Raw genomic sequence first — 24,566 nt, 5'->3', positions numbered from 1 at the left:
ACCAATGCAGAGACATGACAAAGGCTGTCTGTGAACACACATGTGCCTCCAAGAACCCTCCAGCTGCGTGTGAGGCCTCTCCACTCCTTCACTCAGCAGGCCCTTACTGTGTGAGCATCACCTGCTACGAAGAACACCCACCTATTTGTTTGTTTTCACTACACTTCCCAACACAAGGACATTTGCTTCCTTGTGTTGGCAGCTCTGATGGCTGGAGTTCCAGGAAAGCCCAAAGCAGCCCTTTGCCCTTTAATATTTAGCAAAGAAAGTCAATATGGAAGGGCCACGGAGTTTAGACAAACAGTTTACACACTTGGGGATTTATTTTGTGCTGGGATACAGAATCCTTGTTTTACTTCTTCCTGTGAAGTGATGGCAAAGGTCTGTAAATGGATTTAATACCTTATAAACAAAGAGATGAACAGCTCCCCAAAAATCCCTCAGTTTTGGATTATAAATTAATTAGGAGAACACTAATAAACAGAAATATTTATTTATAAAAAGAAGGTGGTTTAACTCTCAGATAAGAGTGCAAATCTACACAAAGTTGCTCAAATTCTCCCACAGGAGCAAAAATCTGGGGTTGAGCCCAGCTGCCTGTGACTTCAGACATGCACTTCACATCCACTTCCCCCAAATGTACCAAACACTCCATCAATCCCACCTTAATTCAGGTATTTCTGTGCTTACTCTCCGATGGTTATCCCCGTCTACAACTCCGACACCGAAAACTCTCTTCTGAGTTTATTTGTCACAAAACTGCTATTATTTATTCCCTATGAGAATTATTTTTTATTTTTTTATTCCTCCCTGGCATTTATCCTCAGCATTTTTATTTATTGCGAGCTGCACCACTCCTCCCTCCCTTCCCACATCCCTTTATTTTGCCCGGCTCAACAAGTTGTGTTTCCTCAGAACCCTCTGCATTCATCTCCCAGCCCGCCGAGTTTCAATCATTTACATGTAATTTCAGATGTGTCTCACCAGTGGCTTGAAAAATGGCATAAATAGGGTGTCAGCACTACAGCAAATCTCTGCCCCAATCCATCCTGCTGCCTGTCCCTTCCCAGATGCATCATCCTGCTGCCAGCCCCAGACAGATCATTGCTCGCTCATCGTTAGCCGGTTTTAACTAATGAGTCATTTTGTTCCAGCCTGCTTGATCAATAGTTTATGTTCTCATTTCCTTTCCATCTCTGTCTCCACATGTATTCAGACACACACACACACACATATCGATTCCTGCAATGTTGGCAGAGCTGGAAGAAGGGAATATAAATATTGGAAAAGTTGGTTTTTCCACGAACGTACGAATGCTTCTATTTTCATAACATTCGTTACAGGTGGATTTTAATTCCTTGACAACGTATTAAACTTGTCACAGGAACCCTGAGGGGCACAAGCCAGCAACATTCACTGTCAAAACATGAAACTTGTCTAGAAGACTCATCATGGAATCCCAAAATGGTTTGAGCTGGGAGGGACCTTAGAGCCCAGCCCATCCCACCCTCTGCCACGGGCAGGGACACCTTCCACCAGCCCAGGTTGCTCCAAGCCCCATCCAACCTGGCCTTGGACACTTCCAGGGATGGGGCAGCCACAGCTTCTCTGGGCAACCTGTGCCAGGGCCTCCCCACCCTCACAGGGAAGAACTGAAACCCAAAACTGAACCCAGTAAAGTTCTGGGATGATTTCTGTTTTCTCCACTAATATTTAACTTGTAATGAAGACATTTGGAAAGTACTCAAATATCTCTGGCAACTGGTATGGCTTCAATCTGGGACATCATCCAGAAAGGGGCACTAATATTGAATCATAGGATTCACATTTTTTGCCACAAAAAATGAAAGTTAACTGGATATCCTATTACCTGCTCTCAATTAGTTTAGATTTAGGAGATTAAGAATTTGAAACACATTATTTTTTCAAAGTGCCTTTGCTTTTCTGGCTTATGGAGCAAATGCCAAGCTGCTTACAAAGGGATAATAACATAGAAGTGCTCGTTTTATCAATTACTTCCCAGTTAATGAATTAATAAATGTTTTTCAAACACACTTCCATAGTTTAGCTGTGTCAGTGTTTAGCATTAACACAATGCCAGTACAGATGTTTGTGGTAGAGAAGTTAAATTGATAACCAGAGAGCAAACGAGCCAATTACCATATAAAATAAGGTTTGCAAGGGAAGATCATGTGTTCTGTTATTAAACAATTAAACATCAAAGACGACTTGGCAGCTCAGCCCCCTCTCCACGTCAGCAAACAACTACTGGAATGGCAAGATGCTGGCACAGAACTTCACACACCCCTAGAGAGCCCCTACCAGGAGTATCTGCCACCCTTTTGGAGAGCAAAGAGAAAAAATATTTTAATCACAACAGTGATCAAAAGAAGAAAGGAAAAAAAAAAAAACCAAAAACAAAAACCAAACTACATCAGCAGTTGATTCAAACTTCTAAGCTACATCCCAATAAAGGTGAAATATTCAAAAAATAAAATGTTTTTTTAAGCCAACTGGTCTAAAATGAAGAGAAGGGCTGAGGGACTACACATGTGCAACAGGAATTGCACCCAAAGTGACGTGGGAACAGGCAGGAGTGGATGCTGGACGTGGATCCCATTCCATGTGTACAGGTGATCAGAAGGAAATGGAGATGGATTCCAGTGCTCAGCAGCTCTTGCCTGTTCTCTCTCATTGAGGGAGAAATTCTGAGCCTTTCAGGGGGCACTTGAAACAATCTCCTTTCAGTTCAGCTTTCGGTGCTGCTGCGGATGAGACAGAAATTCAGGACATTCCTCCCCCCATCTCCAGAGGAGGAGCTTCCCTCCCAGTCCCACAACCCCTGAGGGAAGAACCCAGGCCTGTGGTTTCCCAACCCCAAACCTGACACTTCAAGCTGAGCTGTAACTACACATGGAAAGGAAGAACTCAAGTTCTTCATCATTAACTACTCACAACTTTCACCCTCCTTAGTTACAACACAGTGAACCTGCTCCTGCAGCAACCGAATCAGAACACTGCTGTTCTAGATCAGAACTCATTTAATGCACATGAACCTTTCCCAAAAGTCAAATCCCCTCCCTGCTGTTCCCAGAAGGAAAACCCCAAAGCAGAGACTCCTGGTATCAGACCTGAGCCACAAATCAAACCCTGCAGAGGCAGAGGGGACCCCAGGCAGGCAGGGCTGCTCAGACCACCGTGATGGGAGAAACATCTAAAAGTCTACAGCAATTTTTTAAAAAACTTCACCCAAACCAGAACTAGGCATTCCAGCTCTGCTCCCAGCACAGGAGCTGCCCCAGTGTCTCAGTTCCTCACAGATTTCAAACCCTCTGTTGTGCATGAGGAGCACAGGAATGGTCTCATTTGCACACTACAGAAACAGGGGTTGCAAATATACTTAAAAAAAACCTTATTCTCTCTCTAAAAAGCACTAATAAATAATAAATAAGCTGTTGGCTCAAGCACAGCATCAGACAAACCCAAAATAAATACAACCTATTAGTGAGTCCAAACACTTTAACAGTCACAGAATCACAGAATGGTTTGGACTGGGAGGGAAATTAAAGGTGACCAAGTTCCAATCCCTGCCACGGGCAGGGACACCTTCCACTGGACCAGGCTGCTCCAAGCCCCATCCAACCTGGCCTTGGACACTTCTAGGGATGGAGACACTTCCAGGACTATTCCTGTGCACTCTGGAGCAGCATCAGAACTTCAGTAAGAGCGTGAGGCAGCCAAAGCACTGAAAGGCAACAACTGAATTTCCGAATAAAAATTGTCCAGGACAAGACTAAAGGAGCCATTTCTGCTTCCTCAGCCACCTACAAATGCCATCAATCCCTAAAAATTAGGAGTGTGTTTTCCAAAGTCACACAATTAAATCATAGTTCCCGTCACTTCTCCTCATCCCCTTCCCTCTACACTTTTGTCCACGACAAATATATCATCAGCCATCAAATACAGAAGCATTTTCTAATTCCAGAAGTTTTCACAGACCCCAAACAGCAGATAAACTGAGTAGACTGGGTAAATTTCCATAGTGTATCTCAAACAGTCACAACTGAAGCATTCCTGGTGAAATGACTTCCATGTATAACCACATTTCTATGGATGCTGGGGGCAGAATCCCTATCTTGTATTTCAGTTAACAATTTGAATTACCAGTGGTATTTAAACTGGACATTTTACCATAAAACCTATTTCAGATCAGCCTAAAATGGTAAGCCCAGAGGAATTTATTTCCTCCTCCAGGGAGAACAAGCTGTTCCATTAGGATATGCTACAAATCCTATTAGAATCCTTATAAACTTCATTTTCACAAGGGCGAGTTTGTTTCCAAGAAGGATGGAACTGCAGTGTGACCATCTCTCTGTCAATCCATCCCCTCCTGCCATTCCCCCCAAAAGACAGAGAAAATGCAGGGATTGATGTCTGACTGCAGAACTTCTGACTATGTTTTAATTCTATGAGTTAATTGTACAAATTAGTTGGTTTTCTTCAAGTGATCCTGAAAAAAAAAGGACTTTACACTTTAAATGGAAATGAGGAGTCATAATGTTCTTCCTTAAAAAACAGTAAAAGTATATGGATAAGTACTCTGAAAAAAAATAGGGATTTAAACCCCAAAACTACGTTGTAGGCAAGTCAAAAGTCTTCCCAACCTCCAAGCAGGGCTGTCATGTCCTTAAAACACACTTAACATGCAGCTGCAACACTTGCATAGCAAACAAAAGCTGACAAAAAGGAATCTTTCAAAGTCCCCACAAAATGCAGAAGTGTCAAATGAATATAAAAAAAGCAGCGTACCGAGACACAAAAAGGTTATAAAAGTGTAAACTCCTCCATGCACAGCGATTTTCATCGCACCAAAACCAAAGCTGCAGCTGATGAACGGGAAGTTTCCGTGGCAGTGAAATTATGTAATTAAGTAAATGGTTGTTTTTTAATACATATTTTAGAAAATGTATATTTTATAACCGGTTCTGCGCCTGTGGCATCCTCCCAGGGGGAATTCCTTCCCGCTCCTTTGCCAGATGGAGCAGAGGAAGAGGGAGGGTTTTTATGTTCTCTAATGACCTCGTTAACCTCTGCTCATCAGCCAAAACGGCCCAAAATGAGCATTTAATGGCCCGTGTTTTGCTCCCATGGACTGTGTGGTCCTGAAATGCCCGGATTCAGGGGTGGGAGAAGGGCAGGGGTGAGTTCATGTGAGAACAAATATTTCACAGTTACAGCGAAAAACTTCCATTCAGATATTACCAAATATGAACTCTGCTTCAGAGGCAGCCCCTAAATAAACATTTCAGAGGCAGAAAGTTAGAAAACCCTCAATATGCAATGACAGGACAACCAAGGAAGAGGATGATGATTAATAGCACAGAACAATAATAAAATAAAATTATACTGATCAATTAGGAAGTAGAATAAAAAGCATATAATTCAATAAATGCACATTTAACGGGAGAAACAATAAATTGTAAATTTATGGAATAGGAAATAATAGCAATAAACTTTGCAGAAAAAGGCCTGAAAAGCAAGGACTTGATCAGAAATATGACCATGGACAAGGTTCCCAGTGTCATACTGGTATGAAAGAACTGGTCATACTGGAGCCCAAGAGCAACTTCCAAACCTCCTCCATCCCACACACACCAAGACCCCGGCCGAGCGCGTTCCTGGAGCACCACATCTCAAGGCAAACATGAACTCTGATTTACAAGAGAGCAATGAAAATGATCAATGACTCAGAAAATTGGCTCCAAAGGAAAAATGGAACAGCTGGATTCGGGCACTTGAGCAAAGGCAGGATTACACAGCCATGGAACTGGATACCTCAGACAGGAGCTTAACACAGAAATACCCACGGCTACACAGACAGAAATACTGGGTGTGTATATGCATGTATTTATGTATCATTCTTGCACAGGAAGAGCTCCCACACAGGACTCACATCTCCATCCTTGCCCTGTCCTAACTAATATTCCAAGCAATTAATTGCTCCTCTTCCAGGCTGGGATGAAAACAGGTTTTTCTTTGCAGTATGAGCTTTAGCAAAATAAAACTGTCCCTTAAAGCAACTTGTACACATGCAGGAGACTGAGTCCAGCAGAGCTCTCATTACAGGGAGCTTTGGGCTGCAGACCAGGAGAGGCCACGTGCACACTCCCACAGTGGAATCGTCTGGGAAGTTCTCCAGGTGCAGGAACACACGGTGAGTTCTCTGAGCACCCTGTGCCTGAGCAGTATTTTATGGTTTTTACTTGCCTCAGCAGTTGCAGCCCAGTTCAGACACTAATTCCATGCTGGCTCCAAACCTCTGGCAGGATTGCAGCACCATCCACACCCCCCTAATCCTGTCTACACAAAACCAAGTGTAAATGCTGTCCATTGCTGTCAGCCCTGCTCAGCAACAGTGTGAAGTGTTGGGAGAACCCACCTTTCCAAGGGGCCCCTGCCATGCCCTGCTCCCCCAAAATCACACCCAGATATCCAGGGAACCAGAGGCTGCCCATCCACAGGGAAGGGCACATGGTGCTACACAGCAGCCAAGTGCAGGTGTCCAGGAGAGAACAGAAGCAAAGCATAAAAGCAATGTATCTCCAGATATTCTCCCAGCATTCAGCAATCCCTGGAGGAGGGATTTCCTAAGAAAGAGGAGATACCTTTTTGTTTCCTCATCCTGGTTAGATTTTGCCTTTAAAAAAGCTGCTATTTGGATCCAGGTGAGCCTTCAGTAGCCCTAAAGCTCCATGTGATGTTTCCTCAGAAAATTTACCAAATTTTGCATGTTTTGGAGCCAAACCACCACGTGATGTCTCCTGGTGGTTGCCAATGAAGAGAAGTGAGCACTCATTTCCTACTGCCCTCCTCCAGAGCACTCAGGATTTTACAGAGCAGAACCAGTTTCACACGGCCCTGAGCAACCTGGTGCAGTGGAAGGTGTCCCTGCCCACAGCAGGGGTGGAACAAGATGGTTTTTAAGGTCCCTCCAACCCAAACCAGTCTGTATTTACCTGTGCAAGCCACTGTGCAGGACACTGAACTCCACCTGTCATTTAATTCTTTATGTTTCCGAGGCTCTTCTCTGGCAGCATTTGCTCTCACAGCCCCAATGCACTCAGGACAGCAAAGTCTGTCACCCAAAATCTCCTTTTCCAGCTCACCTACAGAAACGCTGGACAGACAGTGGGGATCCAGCTCCACTGCTGGAACCAACACCTTATTCCCACTCTGATTTTCTATTAAACAAGGAATTCATTCCCTTTTATTGCAGGAGGACATTCCCTCTGCCTCCCAGCACCGGCGTTCCAGGCTCCGAGTGAGGGACACTGTCAGAGGGGTTCTGGGAAAGGAAGGGCAACAACATCCTTCAAAAGGTTCTCAGTAGCAAAGTGTGACTTTGCCACACAAAACACACATAAATGGATTCAAACATCTAACACCATTTTGTTACAACACTTGTCAATTTAACTAGTCCAGGTACGGGATTTACTCATCCACAGTTTCCCTGATCTCCCCTAAAAGATCTCTAAAAAACCTCCTGTCACACTGACCAAGTATCTTCCGTCTGATTTTTCCACTGTGCTAATTTAAGTGGTAGGTTACACAGCACACTTGGGAACTCAGGATTTCACACTTCATCTCGCTGAGAAATGTGGAGTGAACACCATCTGCTCCTGCTGATCACTCACTGTTCACTTCAGGGATTTGTTCTGAATTATTTCACTAGCTCTGCAGTTTCAGGTAGGACCTCCCTCCAGCTCCCTCTATTTGAACAAATAAAATATAATTTAGGACAAAAGTTTCCAATTTTGCAGAGAACACAGACAGTGAAAATTCACTTTTCTGCTCCAGGCCATCTTCTCACCCTGTTCTCTTTACATTCCATCATCTCTGACCCTGTGCTGTCCCTGGCAGGCTCCCAGTTCTGACAGACTTGGGAAAAACTATCACAAGATTTGTATGTTATTAGCAAGTGACTGGAAGCTTTGTATTAATTTACTTGTAAATAAACATGAGAATGATAATTTCTTTTCCTTGTCATTAGGAGATTTCTGGTGAGGTTCTGGAGGTGAGGTTTTTTCTCTTTCCAATACAACTTTAAACTGGTGTTGGACACTCACTGTGAACATGTGCTGGGTTTTTAACCTTCTTGGCTGTGCCTTTTCTTTTGGTAAATTTTTAGTAAACTCCCTCAATGTTACAGAGATCACCCTTTATAAGACCAAATGCTGATGGTGATGGTCGCTGTCACCACCCTGGAATGGTAACCAGTTTACAGCCCTAGTACCCCAATAATTACTCTAACAGCCCTAATAAATTTCAAATTTGAGTCTGGATTCTCTGTGACTACAAAGCACTATGTCTCCTCTGGTGTGTGAGTTTGGCAGCTGGGCAGAGGTTGATCAGGGCATGGAGAGGGATGAACACTCACCAAGATGATGCTGCTGAGCTCCATTTATCAGCAGTGAGACAGGGAGGCTGTGGCTGGGACTCCTCTGTGATCGAGTAAATACACCCAACCAACTCCAACAGCACCTGGGGAGGGGGGGCAGCAGAACTTGGGGAAGCTCAGCTCTCCCTCTGAGCAGTTTTGGGTTCTTCACAGACCTTCCTGGGTGCTCTGCTCCCACACAGACCCTTCCCAGGCTCAGCCCCACACTCAGGGTGTGTCCCAGCTGAGGATGTGCAGGAAAGTGCAAATGAAATGATTCTCCCGCATGTGGGAGTTAAAACTACCCTCAGACACCCCAGCTGTGGGGAGACACTCCCAGCAGTGCCAAAGCCTGGGATGTAAAATTCCTATCTGCTTTTCCTGTTCTGCTGTGCTCTGCAAACTGCCCTGGGCCTGGAAGGACTGTCCCCGTGGGAGATCCGCTGCTGGAGCTCCACAGGGTGCAGGAGCAGGTGCAGAACCAGCACAGCCCTCCTGCAGTTGTCATTCCCAGGGTGAGGGACACGGGGTGGGTGCTGTGCAGCACCCCAGGGATTGGGGGGTGATGGCAGTGCCCCATGCAGCCTGAGCCAGGGGAGAGGATGTGCCAGAGCTTCCTCTGCTATTCCCTGCATGGATCAAGCACTGAACTCTGGCCAAGGAGCAATGCAAAGCTGCTTTCCCAAGACTTTTCAGTGGTGCCCAGTGACAGGACAGGGAGCAACAGCCACAAAGTGAAACACAAGTTTCACCTCAACATGAGGAAGAACTTCTTCCCGTGGAGGTGGCAGAGCACTGGAACAGCTGCCCAGGGAAATCATGGAGTCTCCCTCTCTGGAGACATTCCAAGCCCAGCTGGATGTGCTCCTCTGTCACCTGCTCCAGGTGACCCTGGTTGGACTGGATGATCTCCAGAGGGCCCTTCCAACCCCAACCATTCTGTGATTTTGGGACTTCAGAGTATTTGGACCCACCAGCGAGTGTTTGCTCTATTCCAACCTAACCTGTCACGGTTTTCCACACAGCAGGTGAACGGACAAGTGAAAACTTACACCACCTGCAGACCAATGAGGCATAAATTTCCAAATTTGTTTCCATCTCTGTGAGAGTTTTTGCCTCAATACCTTATGCACTATCACCTCCCCTCCAGTGCTTCCAGTAAAGTCCCTCTATGACCAGTTTTTATTTTAGATACCAAAGATTTATTTCCTTTTTGTTAAGACTGGGCCCACCCTTCGTCTAAGGACATCCTCTGCAAACTTCTGAAGGCACAGTCTGGGATTAATGTTCTGGTATCACACGAACTTCCCAATTAAGGAGGAACTCATGACAAAGAACAGGTGACAAAATACATTTCTATATTAAAATGAGACAACCAGATCATATGTAAAAGCTTGTCAACTGTAATAAACTAAACCAGAGCTCACTCAGTGCTTATCAGAGGGTATTACTGATTATCATTCAAAGCAGACCTTCTCAGCAACTTCGAGGATGATTTTTAGAAGTAAAAACCTTAATCTGGGCATCAATAATGTAAAACTGTTACATTCATTATTTCTCTGTTTTACTAAGTTCTCCTTCCCCAGCCCTTCTAGGAGAAATCATGCCTGTTTGACCCTGAACCTCCTCCAAGTACCATGGAAACATCTGAATAACAAGAACGCTCATCAAAATTTAAACTTCTTACAGCAGCGCCAAAGGCAATGAAATTTTTATTGAATTCCAAAGCCCTCATTTTCCACACAAAGCACAAGAAGCAGCAGACAGCCCCGTGCATGACACAGGCCTGGAGCCTTTAGGGTCTTGCTTCCAATTTCCAGCTATTTCCAGCCGAAACCCTCAATTCCAGTCACTGGTGAGCGAAGCTGCAGGAGAAGCGTCTGTTCAGATCCCTCCTGTCCCTTCCCAAATAAAACACCAACAGGGACCCTCCACCTCTCCTGAGGCTGCTTAATGAAAGGATCTGCAGCACTGTTTTGATCACTGTTACTTCAGGACTTAAGGATATTTATTGTGGAGATAGATATATATATATATATGAACACCTACACAGCAAGGCCAGGACAAAATGAACTAATATTTAATTTAAAAACTTGTGTGATATTCCCCCTTCTAGAGTTCCTTTCAGAGAGAAGATACGTAGGAATGCAGGCAAGTTGTTCACTTTTAAGGTGACTTTTAATCCCATACTGCTTGGTTTTGGTTCTCAACCAAAAGACCAAATGGCACAGTACTTTTGGTTTTAGAGGAACGAGCAAAACCACACAACTTCCTGTTATATATATCTATATATACTGTATCTATAGATATATATAGTGTATATGCAGATACATATATATTGTATCTATCTATCTATATAGTGTAGGTATAGCTGAGGTCTCCATCTACAGTGAATGACACCCAAATACCTTGTTAAGGAGTTTATAACTTGCCAAATCAGGAATATGGCAAGTTTTCCACCACTATTTTCCTCCTTGAATTGCATTCCTCAAAACCTCAAATCCTAAGTTTATAACTGTTCAGATAATTTTGATCAGTGAAGATAAAAAATTTAAAAAAATATCAAACTTTATTCTTAAATTGTTCCTTCTGTCAAAGATGCTCAAGAGAAGGGAGGTGCCTGGAGAGAGGAGAAGGGATTGGAAAAGGGAATGAATGGTCTTGGACTGAACAGAGCCCTGGACAATCAGATGCTTTCCCATCTCTGCCCCTCTGGTGGGATTGGGTGGATGTTTAGGAAGCAAATCCCATTTCTGAGGGGTGACTGTGGCCCCTGGGCCCTGTGATCGGGGTCAGGGCTGGACAGAGCCACTCGTCCTCTCCAGGGCACAAACCAGTCACAGCTCCAAAGGGACAGACTGGGAGATGCATGTCCTGAAAAATCAATGTTTGAGTGTCTCACACGGGGCACTAAAACAGCTGGATACATTTCATCTTAATTTTTCTGTGTCCCAGTCAATTTTTTAAATGGATTCAATACCACTTCATTTCAGCAGAGTGCAAAAATACATTCATTAGTGGTTATGAATGATTCAGGTTCCATGGAGCTGAATACCAAAACAGGAATAAATATGGATTTGAACCGAGCATGATAAATAAATCATGGTACTACCCCCTGAATAAGGAAAAAAAAATCAAATATTGGGTATTTGCTCAATCAAGTAGTGCTCTGAAGTTTGAGCACTGCACAAGGCAGTAGGATCCTGGGGAGAAACAGCAGGAGAACATGTATTTTAGGAATCTCCTAACTTTATCCCATAGCAAGGGGAAGGAAGAAGTGACAAATTAAAGACAGCAAGCCCTGACATTTCCTCAGCTTGGCCTGGTTCCCTGTGCAGCCTCACAGCAGGGCAGAGCTGCGGGCTGAGGAGCAGCCAGAGGCCACAAAGGACACAGATTTTAAGATAATTTCAAATCTTATACCATTTGTTCACAGAATACAGATGACCTCAGCTCACTTGGGGAAAAACCAGACTAGATCTGAGAACAGCAAAAATAATTGATGGGATCAACTCAGCCCCTCTCGTGTTCACCAGGGCACGGTGTGAACATTCAACTCACAGGATCCAGGCACATCCTGGCACTAAAAAATTACCTTTTTTCTGATCAAGTTAAAAAAAAAATACAGAGAGTTAATGCTTTTCCATTTCTTTGTCTTGTAAGGACACAAATTCTGTGGCTGCCTTTACACATCAATTCCCATTTATCCAACTACTTTCATTTCCAGCTCACTGAATGCAGGCCTATCTTCACATCAAAGTCCCTTCTAATTTACAAATCCCCAAAATAACCTTAATTACAATCCACTTCAAGAACAGCTTCCGTGTAAGGAACAAGCAAACAAGACTTTGTTGCTTGGGAAGAAATAACTAAAAGGATCCAATAAAGGCCCATAAAAACATGTCCTGGTGTAGTGGGGGAATAAGGACAGACTGGCTCAGCCCTTCCCACGCAAGCTGGGAAAAGAAAACTAAATAAATTAACAGACTGGTACAAAATAAAGAAAAAGGGATGAGCTGAATACAAGATGTTTATGGGGGGGATGGGAGCAGGAGATGGATTAACAGGAAAGAAATCCATGGTGGATTGATAAACTGCTCAGAAAACCCCCAATCTGCAAATGGCTGGAGAATGAGATAACGCAGGGGAAACAAGTATTCCTGCCCTTTAGTTCACTTCTCCCAGGTCTGTGCCTTTGGACACTGTCAGGAGGGACTGGCAACACGGAGCCTTTCTCCTGGTGCAGGAGAAACCTCGTTCAGCCCTCACATGCCCTGACCATGTCACACCCTGTGGCTGAGGGAGAGCACTGAGCAGGAGGACTGGGAATGCTCAGCCACCCTCCAGCCCTGCGGCAGCCCCAGGCCCAGAGCTCTGTCCCTGCCCATCCATCCCGTGGGATGTTCCCCTCCTGCTCCCACAGCAGCGGGGCCTTCAGTGGGAGCTGGAACACCGAGATCCTGAGGGCAGGTTTGGCACCAGGGGAGAGCCCTGGCAGAGCTCAGCAAGGGGCACTGCAGTACAGAGCCTCCTGAGGCACAGCCTGGGGCTGCAGGGAACAGGCCCTTCCACAGCTTGGACACTGCACCATTTAAGTTGGAATCATGGAATGGTTTGGGCACTTTAAAGTTCATGTAGTTCCAACCCCCTGCCATGGCAGAGATGCCACTCACCAGAGCATGGTATGGTGAACCTTAAAAAACACTTCACTGTGCCCAAAGAGCCAAAGTTACAAATTTAAACAGGACTTGAGTTAGTGCAGGGTGTATTTGGAATTATATTTCTACTTCTCTATGACTGAAAAGAAACACCACACCACTGTGCTGTACCAAAATATATTCTGATTGCCCTTTTTAATTTAAAAAATGGATTCTAACCACTTAAATACATAAATATACAAAATAAACCTGGGGCGATCTTTATAAACTGTACAATTAGTTGCACAAAAATCCTCTAATTCATCTCTCAGCTTTCCAGAAGTACTGAAGTTGGAGTCTGGGGATGTTTCTCACCACCCTGCACAGGTATAAATTTGCCAGTTTCTTTTGCCTTTACTGTCTTTGCTTATCTTAAAACACAGCCCAGCACACAAGTCACTGCTTCCAGTCATAGAGCAGGGATTCAGAACAGGAATTCAGGAAAGCACACCCCCAGTCATGTCCTTTTTTCTTCAATAAAATCCAGTAAGTTTGGGTTTCCTCAAGGAAGATAAATCAAGGCAGGTATTACAGATAAGGAGTATATCTCAAATCCAAGGAAATTTTTGAATTTTGTAATATTCAACAAAATAATTCTTCCTGGCAAACAGAAGCAGACTGCAGAGCATCCACACATTTAAAACACAAACTAGGAACAGGTAATAGATTAGGAAGGTGTAAGAGCCTCCAGGAGTCACACTGCAAATGAGTAAATCAAATAGTGACCAGAAACAAACCCCCAGAGCCTCCCTAGAGAAAAGCTGGTGAGTAACTGAAATGACCTCTGGGATCACCAAGTCCAACCCAGCACTGCCAGGCCCATCACTACACCAGGTTGCCAAGCACCACATCCAGAATTCAAATACTCCACTTGATATTCTTCTGCACTTTAAAGAAATTTCTCTTTTGCTTAGAAAACAACTACCAACAATTATAATCCCATGTGAAACTAAGGAAACCGAGTTCAAGTTTTGCAAGAGAACCAGCTTAAGATTTGAAACCACAGTATTCCAAGTTCTCCAACTCCTGATCTGACATGTCTGTGACTGATAGGATGCAGAGCTTTGCTGACAGTCACAACAGTCCGTGGAGAGCACTGAGAGGCTCCAGCAAAGCTTTATTCCTTGGGAGCTCCTGCTCTTGCTTACAATCAGCAAAATTTTACACAAGTGAAGAGGTTAATTGTTGAAATCCTCAGTTCTCCTGCGTGTAATCCTGCGAGTTGTTGCCTGCACTATTCCAGCTGTAATCAAAGGCAGGAGCAGGGAGATTAGCAACTCTGAAATCACTCCTATAATGGTTAATCACACTAATGATCGTTTAAGCAAATTAGCAGCGTGAGAACCATGCAAGTGCAGATTAAGGATGTGACTGGAAGGGAATCGGCACTCGGTGCCAAGGACAGCGGCACCGCAGCTCCTCCAGCCCCACAAGCCTGAGTTTATGCAACAAAACCTCCTTCCCAGCTCCACAAACCCTCCCAGTGGTTCTTCTCCCTTCCCACTCCATGCAAATTCCTGCAGAGCTGTCCAAAACAAAGCTTCAAGTAATTATCTGAAGCACAATGATTTGAGCCTTATGTTTTGTTCTGCAGCAAAAAAAGAATATAACAGGACAGTGGTCATGAACTTTTAGTTTTCTATTATCCTCTCACTAGAACCACCTCCTTAAGACATGGATTCTTCTGTGGCATTTCACGATGTGCCACAGGAAGCATACAGGCAAAGATAAACACTATAAATCAGAGATATGTTATTGTTGACATTGTCAGTAAACAAAGTTATTAATTATACATGTACTGGGAAAGCTGAAGAAAAATTATTTGCCCAAAGGAGAAAGGAATGGCAAAATTATATTTTAAAAATTCTCCCTAAAGCATCACACAGAGCTTATATAAATCATTAGAATTTAGTGAAATGTGTGTTCCACAGCACTGACTCAACTCCCTGAACTATGAGCTGCTATAAACTCACCTCAAAAGAGATTTTCAGTACAGAAAACTGGCATATTTTAAATTGTTCTTCCAGCCTCTTTGGCTCTTCACTGTGCACAAAGCCTCCCTCAGCTTCCCAAACCCCCCCTGTGGGCTGGCAAACATCAGCGGCAGCATCCCTGTCATAGCACCATGGAATGGGATGGGTGGAAGAGACCTCAAATTCCATCCAGCTCCAATCCCTCAGAGCCCTGGCCCTGGACACCTCCAGGGATGGGGCAGGCACAGCTTCTCTGGGCAACTTGTGCCAGGGCCTCCCCACCCTCCCAGGGAAGGAGTGACCACAGCTCTGGGTGTGACCATCCAGCCAATTCCTCATCCACCCAGTGGTCCATCCCACAGTTCCATGTCTCTCCAGTTTAGAGACAAAGATGCCACGTGGGACAGTGTCAGATGCTTTGCACAAGGTAGATGACATCAGCTGCTCTTCTCTTACCCACCTACACTGTAACCCCATCGTAGAAGGGCCACCAAATTTGTCAGGCACGATTTGCCCCCAGTGAATCTGTCACCAATCACCTCCTTACTCTCCATGAGCCTCAGTGCAGTTCCCAGCGGGATCTGCTCCATGACCTTGCTGGGCACTGAGGTGACACTCACTGGCCTGTTGTTCCCTGAGTCTTTCAGAAAGGATATTCCATCAGGATAAACAAAGAACAGTAATTTGAAGCCGGAGTTCCAAAACACTCTTGAGCCGGATGAATTCCAGAGCGTGAAGCACAACTGCTTCCAAAGGCTGCTAAAACTCACATCTCCTTCAAGTACAACTCCACTCTGCAACACCCCCATGGAAAAAATACACTGTCCTGCCCAAGGGGACTGCTCCTTGTGTTTACAGATCCGGGCCTTGACTGATTAGAAGCACTTTTGGGGAAGGTTTTGCAACTTGCATGGCTACAACCATTGCAGGCAATACACTTACACTCCTTCCTAAAGAGAAATCCTTACCCACCCTACATTCCATGTATTAGCTCACCAGGGATGGGGAGGTTCCAGTGGCCCTTTCAAGTATTGTAACTTCTGATGAACAGCAAAAATCCTTTTATTCCAATTGTATTCACAGGACAAAGTACTTTAGTGAAACTAAACCCATCTGATGGAAGTCAGAGGCACATAACCTGGGGAATGTCACTTCCAGAGCACAAGGGTGCTTGGAATTACCCTACGGGAAAGCAATTTATAGCCTCACTTGTAAAATGCTTTGTTTAACGTTACACTGAGACTATACTTAAGCTCCTAAGAATGTGAAAAAGGGAGATCACAGAAGAAATCTTTGAGTCAGCACTTGAAAATAAACAAGAGCAGCAGAGCTGCCAGAAATCAGGACTGCTTAGAAGAATAATATAAAAATACCCTTTTGCCATTTATTAACTATTAACTAGCCCGCTGTGAGCCTGGATTCCTTCTATCCAGCATCACAGATCCTGTTCCCACTTCCTTACAGGTCTCCTTACAGCAGCCCTCAGAAAAGGGCACCTTAAAGTGTCACTGAGGAGCATAAAACAACTTTATTCTGCAGCTCACACCTGCCCCAAAGGCCTCCCCACCTCCTACAGAACAGGGTGTGCAACTCCCACTGACACCACAACCAACAAAACCCTGTTTACTCCAGGAATCAAAACTCCACAGTGATTTTCTTTTTCATTATTCTCCTCACGAAGACAAACTAATTAACTGCAAGACTGCAGAGGGAATAAGCCACCACAGAAAACAACCCGCCCCCTTCCCACAAATTACTGGATTGTTTCATCTCTGTAACTTTGGGATAAACTTCCCTGCCAAGGACCAGAGTTTGTATAATGAGACATCCAGTAACAGCAATAATCTGGCTCCCATTAGAGAAATCAATTATCTGGTGGGATGAGAGTCAGCTTAACGATCATAAAAATTTAACTTGAAAGCAAGTGTATGTTCACTTTATGGTCCGGGCTCTCTCTGGACGGATTTATGGAATGCCTGGTGTTCTTCAGCAGTTCCACTTTAACATCACCCTCAGTTTTCATCACGAAATTTGGTGGTGAGAAAACAGCGCAAAAGTTTCTGTTGAAATGGATCAAAAAAAAAATTAAACCCCATGAATTCAAAAATTCAATGTAAGAGTTTGAGTCAACCAACTAAAATGGAAGGATGACCCTGATACACAGAGAAAAATACTTGCCATTTAGGGTACAACTCCTATAAAAAGAGCTCTCACTTAGAGGAAAGAAGGCATTTTAATGAGCTGCTTCTTTCACACATTCACATTTCTTGGAAGTCTTTGGCATGTGCAACTTAAAAATTACTACTGAATCTTTCAGCTTTTAGTTTGCAATTGAAATTCTGTCATCTCTTTTTGACAGGGAATAAAACCAATACTAGAAAACCTATAGCCTAGTTGAGATCTACTATATCTTTGAATCTTTCCAAGTATCCAAGAGCGCTTGGAACCATGGGCCAGCTGGGCTCACCTTTCTTCTTTCAGGCATTGGCTTCAAAAGTAGTAAATCCTGTGTTGGGTATGGCCTGTTCCTAAATAAAACATCCATTTTCAGTCTGGAGACCAGACAGACACGTCTAAATATGAAACCTGGGCAAAACCTTGCCTTTCCTGTCACTGCCTGTCTGGGCCAAAGGCACCGACGGCAACCTCAGCCTATTGTTTTAAAAGCCATTTTTGGGGAAAAAAGTACTTCTTTCCCCAAAGCAGCAGCTGGTTGAAACCCCTGTTAATATGATCTTAATTTATTCGAAATTCTAGCCGAGAGAGAGCCCAGCTTTTACAATTCCCTCCGTTCAATATCACTTTCGACGCTGTAGATATTTAAGACACTGCTGCTTAATTTAGGAACGTTTTCATTATCCCCAAGGATTACTCAAGAACATTTACAAGGAAAACCATTTGTGCGAATTGTATGGGTTACTGATAATTTGGTTTTGTCTTTCTTAATGGTATTTTTTTATATATATATCTCACAAAGGGGTTCTTTTTGAATTCCGAGTGTGCGTCATCTTCCTGGCAGTTCTGGAGACATTACCTCCCAGTCCACATGCAATTCCATTATGGACCCTCAACCTAAAGGATCTGTCCTCCAAGTAATAACCCCTACTCATTTTGGGCTGTTTTGCAACTGTTTTTTCAGCACCACAAAAAACTCTTTGAAAACTATGCAGCACCTCTGTAACATAAAGAAAGCTTTCCCAAATAGAATCAGACTGTCCAGGGAATTACAGATGTTTTATGGAAAAGAACCTCACGATTCATGATTGTCAAATACTCAGAAAAGACACTTCTCTAAAACAAAAGGGCTCTCCTGACACACGATCACCATCCCCAGACCACTGTGGGGTCGCTCCACACAGCTCTGGGATGGAGTCCAAGCCCAGACCTGCCACATCCCTGGTCCTTCCTGCCAGCCAGCAGGAAGTCCTGGCTGTGGGAAGAGCACGTGCTGCTGGGTCTGGATGCAGTGGGACCGTGACATTCCCAGTCAGGAGTGATCAAAGAGTGGGATCGATGCCAGGGGGACACATCCCATGCCAGCACCTCCTGAGCAGGTACACCCATTTCCAGTTCCTCACCCCAGCCTGCCAGGGGGTGGATATGCCTGGAGAGCTGGACATCCCTCACTCATCCCTCTGGAGCCCAGTTTAAACCAGAACACAGCTGTTGTTCCAATGGGTGCCCAGTCCGGGGCCTCCACACCCCAGGGACCAGGGGATGGTCCATACACGGGTCACACATCACCCCTGTCCTCACCACCAGCTTCCATGGATCATCCCTGGCCACAGGAATTAGACTGTGATCACATGCACAGCACAAGGCACCGACAGCAGCTGTCTCTGCTCAACCCTGACCCCAGGAAAGGTGGGAAAACCATCCCAGCCCTGGGCTTCCCAGTGTTTTTCCCCCTTGGACACGGCAGCACAGCAGAGATCAGGGCTTGGCAAGGCTCCCTGAGCTTCTCCCACAACAGCTTTCACTGCTCCCTGACACCACCACTGAATGTTAAACACTTGCACTGCTACCAGGGAATGAATCCTCCCTCAGATTCCAGCACAGCTCATTCATGAGTTTCAGAAATACAATTAAACAATTTTTTGTGCTCCTATGAAGAACTGTGGCAAGCTCTCTTCAGTAAGTTTTACTGTCCTGTGGTTCTGAAATATGGCAAGAACTGGATAAATGTTTCTCCTGGTCTTTGAAAAACATCAAGACAGACCAAAAAAAAAATTTACAACCGTTCAACTACAGAAGAAGATTTAGCCACTGAGCAGGAACTGAGAGGTTCTGCTGAGCCCAAGTCCTGTGGGCAACAGAAATCAGATCCCACGGTCTTTGAATACACAACTGTGATTTTTGCATCGTGCAAAGAACATTTTATTTTTATGGATGTTTACATTTAGTATTAAAAAACTACACATGTCCTGTAGATGGGCTCTTTTGGTGTCCAGGTAAACCTGAACAAGTGATGTAGCTTTAAAATAACGCTGCCATCTCCCTCCTACCCCATGTGTGTCTCTGAATAGGTGATTGTGATGTTTTCACTGGCAACATCATCCTTGAATACAAACGGGACAGAGGCAGAAATTCCTCAGAAACTATCTGTATACATATTTAATTGACTTCACAAGCAAACTATAGAACCCTATAAACATTAAACTACACTTAAGAGCAGCAGCAAGGGCTGTTTGAAAGTCTTTTTGGACAACACATTGAAGTGCAAAGGTGGTCAAAATGACTGTGAGTTCAGCTTCCCCTCACCAGACTGCTTTTATTTTGTATCACTACAGAAAAAGATCATTAACAGAAGTCTCATTACATTTTCAAGGGTAAGAAATAACTCATACAAAGCCAAGGTGTTCTTTTCTCTTCCAACAGCTTCCCCAGGCAGAGCAGTTCTGGGATAACCAGCAAGGACAACACTCTGTCCCCTCTCTGCTGTTTGGCAGCCTCAGGTTTAGAGCAGCATCTCCTGAATCTCTAATTGGGCTGCAGCCTCTTATCAAGATACAGTTCTGAGCTTAATTAGAGCCAGAAATCGATGAAGCTCATTGAGAAAGTATGAGAAAGGTTTGGGCAATTTTCGGTGATGGTTCAAATTTCTTCCCTGGAATTGTTTCCAATAATAACAAAAGCTTAATGCAAAAATAAGAGTTACCCAGACATATTGCTCTGCTGCTGCAGGATTTAATGCTACAGTTTCTGGAGCAGGATGGCACCAGCTTTTACCAAAGCAGTTGCCACAGAGAACACCAGAAAACAAGTCCAAGATTCTCCACGTTGAGGCTCTTCCTTCTGTAACTCTTTTGGTTTCATTTTATGACCAACATTGTAATTAAGGTATTTTTTGCTAGAATAAGGCTTTGCCATTAGCAACAGCCTTTTCAGCTCTACTGAAAATATTTCCATTATTTCTTTTCAAAGCAAAAACCTGATAATTCTATCAAAGCACTTCTTCTGCATTTGCTTTTCCCCATACAATTTGCTCTTGCAGCACAGACAAGGCAGTGATCAGCCTATTGCCACATGCAACCTCTGATTTACCACTATAGATACCCAAAATTAAGGTTTTCTTTTTCTGTTTTTAATTGTAGTTACATTAACACAGCGAGTCATTTCAGATACACTATCAGACACTGAATGCTGTCCTAGACAGCAAAAGCCGACTTTGTGCTACTCCAAAAACTCACTGAAAGGGAATTACATGGACAACAACAATAAAGAGCAGCTCTGCCTCCTCCCCCACAAACACAGGGATTCATTTATTTTCTAGACTTCAGACCTGCCATATCAATTTAATAAGGGGAACGAAAATGGAAATGTTTTTGGTTTATTATTTTCTGGTTCATTATTAACTGCAGTAAATATTTCAACAGAGGGAGAGAAAACTCATGATTCCCCCCCCGCCCAGCACCAAGGCAGGGGCAGGAAGCCCATGCTGTGACCTGACTCCAGCCCAGCATTTGCAGCAATCCCCAGGGCACTGGGCATGGCCATCAATTTGAAATATTTCCCAGATGAAACGTGAACTCACAACCTTCCCACATTTCACTGCCGCTCCGGCGCGGCCCCGCCGCCGCTTTCGGGCTGGGCAGATTAAACACAGCGACGACCTGTTTCCCCAGCTCCTCTGTCAGCACTGTCCACCCTTATCTAAGGGAAATGCTGCGGATTCTTTCATGGCTGGGGACAGCAAAACACATTTTCCCAGTGCTCTCAACTCATGGCACGTGTTGTAAACAAACCTGGTCCCCAGCACGGGCGGCGAGGGAAGAGCTCTGTCAACAGCCAGGAGAGATGTCACTGCAGACACCAAATTCCTGCCTCCCCCCCGGGAGGAGTGTTGCCCTGGCCTGGCCTGGGACTGGGGTGACACTGGCTTTTGGCACCCAAGGAAAAGTGAGCAGGTACAAAAGTGCACACAGAGTTTATTGTTTGAGATTTGGCCCTACAGACTGTCTCAAATGTGGGATCCAGCAATGTTCAGCTTTAGGGGGAGACTCTCTCAGCTCCAGGTCTTCCCCCACAATGTCCCATGTTCTCTTCCATATCAAACCACTCCTCAAATGCACAGTCAAAGACTGGGTGTGTAACCAACGGGTCCATGAAACCTCCAATCACTGAATCCTACAATGGTTTGCCTTGGAGGGACCTTAAAGCCCATCTTGTCCCATCCCCTGCCACAGGCAGGGACATCTTCCACTAGACCAGGTTGCTCCAACCTGGCCTTGAACACTTCCAGGGATGGGGCAGCCAAAACTTCCCTCCAAAGTGAAGGGAATTCTCTTAACTCCACCTCCCAGCTCCACAGGGTAGATAAAGAGCCTGAGGACACAAATTGGTACAGTCCTCTCCTGGACCCTTTAGTACTTTTCTAGTCCAGTACTCCTTCCAAGTTAAAGTCATTTTTCTGATTCAGTCCTTCTGTTGCTGTGTGTAGGGAAATGAAATCAAATCAAATTTTTAAAACCCAACATTAGGGCAATAGAGGGCTCCTCTCACACCTTTCATTTATGACCCAGGGGTTCAACAGATGACAGTGTGAAATACATGGCATCTTTAAGTGACACCAACAGGATCTAACTGCATTAGTTCAAGGTACCATTTATCCAGATTGAAAATGGTGCCAAATTTAACAGAAGAACCCCATGAACTCCCAGGGTGATGACTTTACACACCTGGATGCAGCTGGCAATAAGCTTTCTGCAGCCATCTCCCATGGATCACAGTAAAACACAGGTATTTCCTGCCAGCTGAGCACAGCACAGGCCTCATGTGAGACCCCCAAGGGTACCCCACCCTTTAGGGACGGTCAGGAATTCCATCCTCACTGCCATGGAAGAATGAGTATTCCAGCAACCAGCCCAAGGCAGCTTGTTGGGACCACACCAGAGACATGTGTTGCCTTCCAGGGTTTTACATCCTTGCTAAAGGACAGAGAAAAGCTGCTCTTGGAGCACAGTAACCTTTAATGAGCATTCCTTTTACTCTGGCACAATTTAACCTTACAATTGCATAAAGCAAGTTGTTTCAGGCTGGAAAATTCAGTCAATCTGTCCCTGGCACTGCTGGGAAATCTCAGGGAAGAGACACCCCAGGACCTTCTTTTCACTTTCACTGCCCCAACGCGGCCAAGCAATGGCACCTTCCCCAGCCCTCAGCACAGAGTCCCACTGAAATGTTCACAGAAGGGAGAATGGATTGGCTGCCTTGGCACAGCCCCAAATGTGCTGCTGAAATCTCCCAACAAAAAACCCAGGGGCTTCAAGGAGAGAGGCAGAAAAATAGGAGAGACAAGGGAATTAGTACCCAAAAAATGGATTTCTCGTCTGAAATTCTGCCAGACTAATTTCCAAGAATGGTAGAAGGAGCTTAAATTAAGCAAAATCATGCTGTTATTAGGTATAAGAGATGACAATTTCTCTAGTCCAGAAGGAAATGATACAGTGATCAGATAACAGTTACTCAAGCCATTCAACCCTTCACCAAAGTACAGTAATGCAGAAATACAATTACTCCCCACAGTGACCTCTCAAAGGAAAGGAGAATTAAGATTACAACTGAGAAGTAAAATCAGAAATGCCACTATCTAAAATGCATTCTGTAGCATCTTTACTATATTATAACACTTAAGCATTAAAGGATTTTCTTTCTAGTGTCAGGTATGGAACAAAAACTCAGCACAGAAGAACTGGCAGAACATATTCTCAATCTTAACAACCAACTGAGGAAATCCTTTACATTAGCTCAGATAAGGAGCAAAAGAGCTCTCTCCAGCTCACTTTCATCCCCCAGTGACCTGTCTGGATGTCCTACACTGAGGCTATAATCTCACTCTTATCCATGACTTGCTTAATTGCATCGTATCATTAATGTTATTAATTGCTGCCACTGCCCATAAAACACAAAGCCAATTCTGTAAAATATAGAGGCTGGAACTGAATTAAACCCAGCCCATGATGGGGTGTGAAACCATCAGCAAGTGCTCTTAAGCCTCAAGCATGTGAGTACTTCTAAGAGCACCAAATCCTTATTTTTTGGCCAAGATATAAGGTAAGAAAACGTGGGGTTTTTTCTGCATGACCAGAATTTGTTGGTTTTCTTTTTGGTCCCAGAGGTTTTATCTATATGTAAGCCTTTATTCATGGTTGTTCAGTGATTCAATTTATCCCCTCAGAGCAATGCTGTAGCACCAGAGTCCTGGTAAAACAAGTCAGTTAAGCTCTTACAAGGACCCTGCACACACAAAAACCTTGTGCATGCCATGAAACTCCACCTGAAGAATTTTAAACCCTTATTAAAATCCAGTTAATAAAAATAATTTCCTCACAGAATGTAAGAAAGGCCAAGAAGGCAAACTTCCATCTGTATTTTTCCCCATCCCTTACCAAGTCTACTTTCTTTGCTTACCAAGTCTGCTTTATTTTTTTTTTTTAAGTAAGATGTTTTAAAGACAGCATTATCAATATTTCAGTGCTGTTTCTGGTAAGAACAGCTTGCAAAAGTAAGCAGAACAGTTATACACACAATAAACCAGCACATTACTAAATATCTCAGCTCTTATCTTCTGTCAAACTCCTTGAAAACAAGGATTATATTTAAGGATTATCAAAAATACATTATATATGTCCTTTCCAAAGACAACCTACATTGTAGTACTACAGGTCAGCTTCCAGATGTGATCAGCCACGCTGTGGCCTTTGTCCTCCTTTAAATAAGTGCATGACATTTGGTATTATATAAGCATATAGAGTAGCTTTGAACCATGTTCAAGTTGTGTTATACAATATTTGACTATTTATGGAATTGTAAGCAGTCTGAATAACAAATCAGAGTAACACACCAACATTTACAACAGGACTGGAGGGCGGTTCCTCATCGTGGGTTGGGTTTTGTTTATTTTTTCATGGGGCACCAAACCCTGTCAGGGGTTTTACCCAGGTAAAACAGGGTCTGTAA

The 24,566-nt window shown here is 44.1% G+C and overlaps 1 protein-coding gene across 10 annotated transcripts in view; it reads right to left on the bottom strand.

The window, feature by feature from the left end:
* Positions 1–24,566, bottom strand: part of NEO1 (neogenin 1) — a 171,693-nt gene that overhangs the window by 67,950 nt on the left and 79,177 nt on the right. The gene's annotated exons all lie outside the window — the stretch shown is intronic.

Source organism: Pipra filicauda, unplaced genomic scaffold, assembly GCF_003945595.2.
Source record: "Pipra filicauda isolate LSUMZ 115617 unplaced genomic scaffold, ASM394559v2 scaffold287_size946512_pilon, whole genome shotgun sequence".
NCBI lineage: Eukaryota > Metazoa > Chordata > Aves > Passeriformes > Pipridae > Pipra > Pipra filicauda.
The sequence above is the reverse complement of the archived record's forward strand: the minus strand, read 5'-3'. Positions and strand labels throughout refer to the sequence as shown.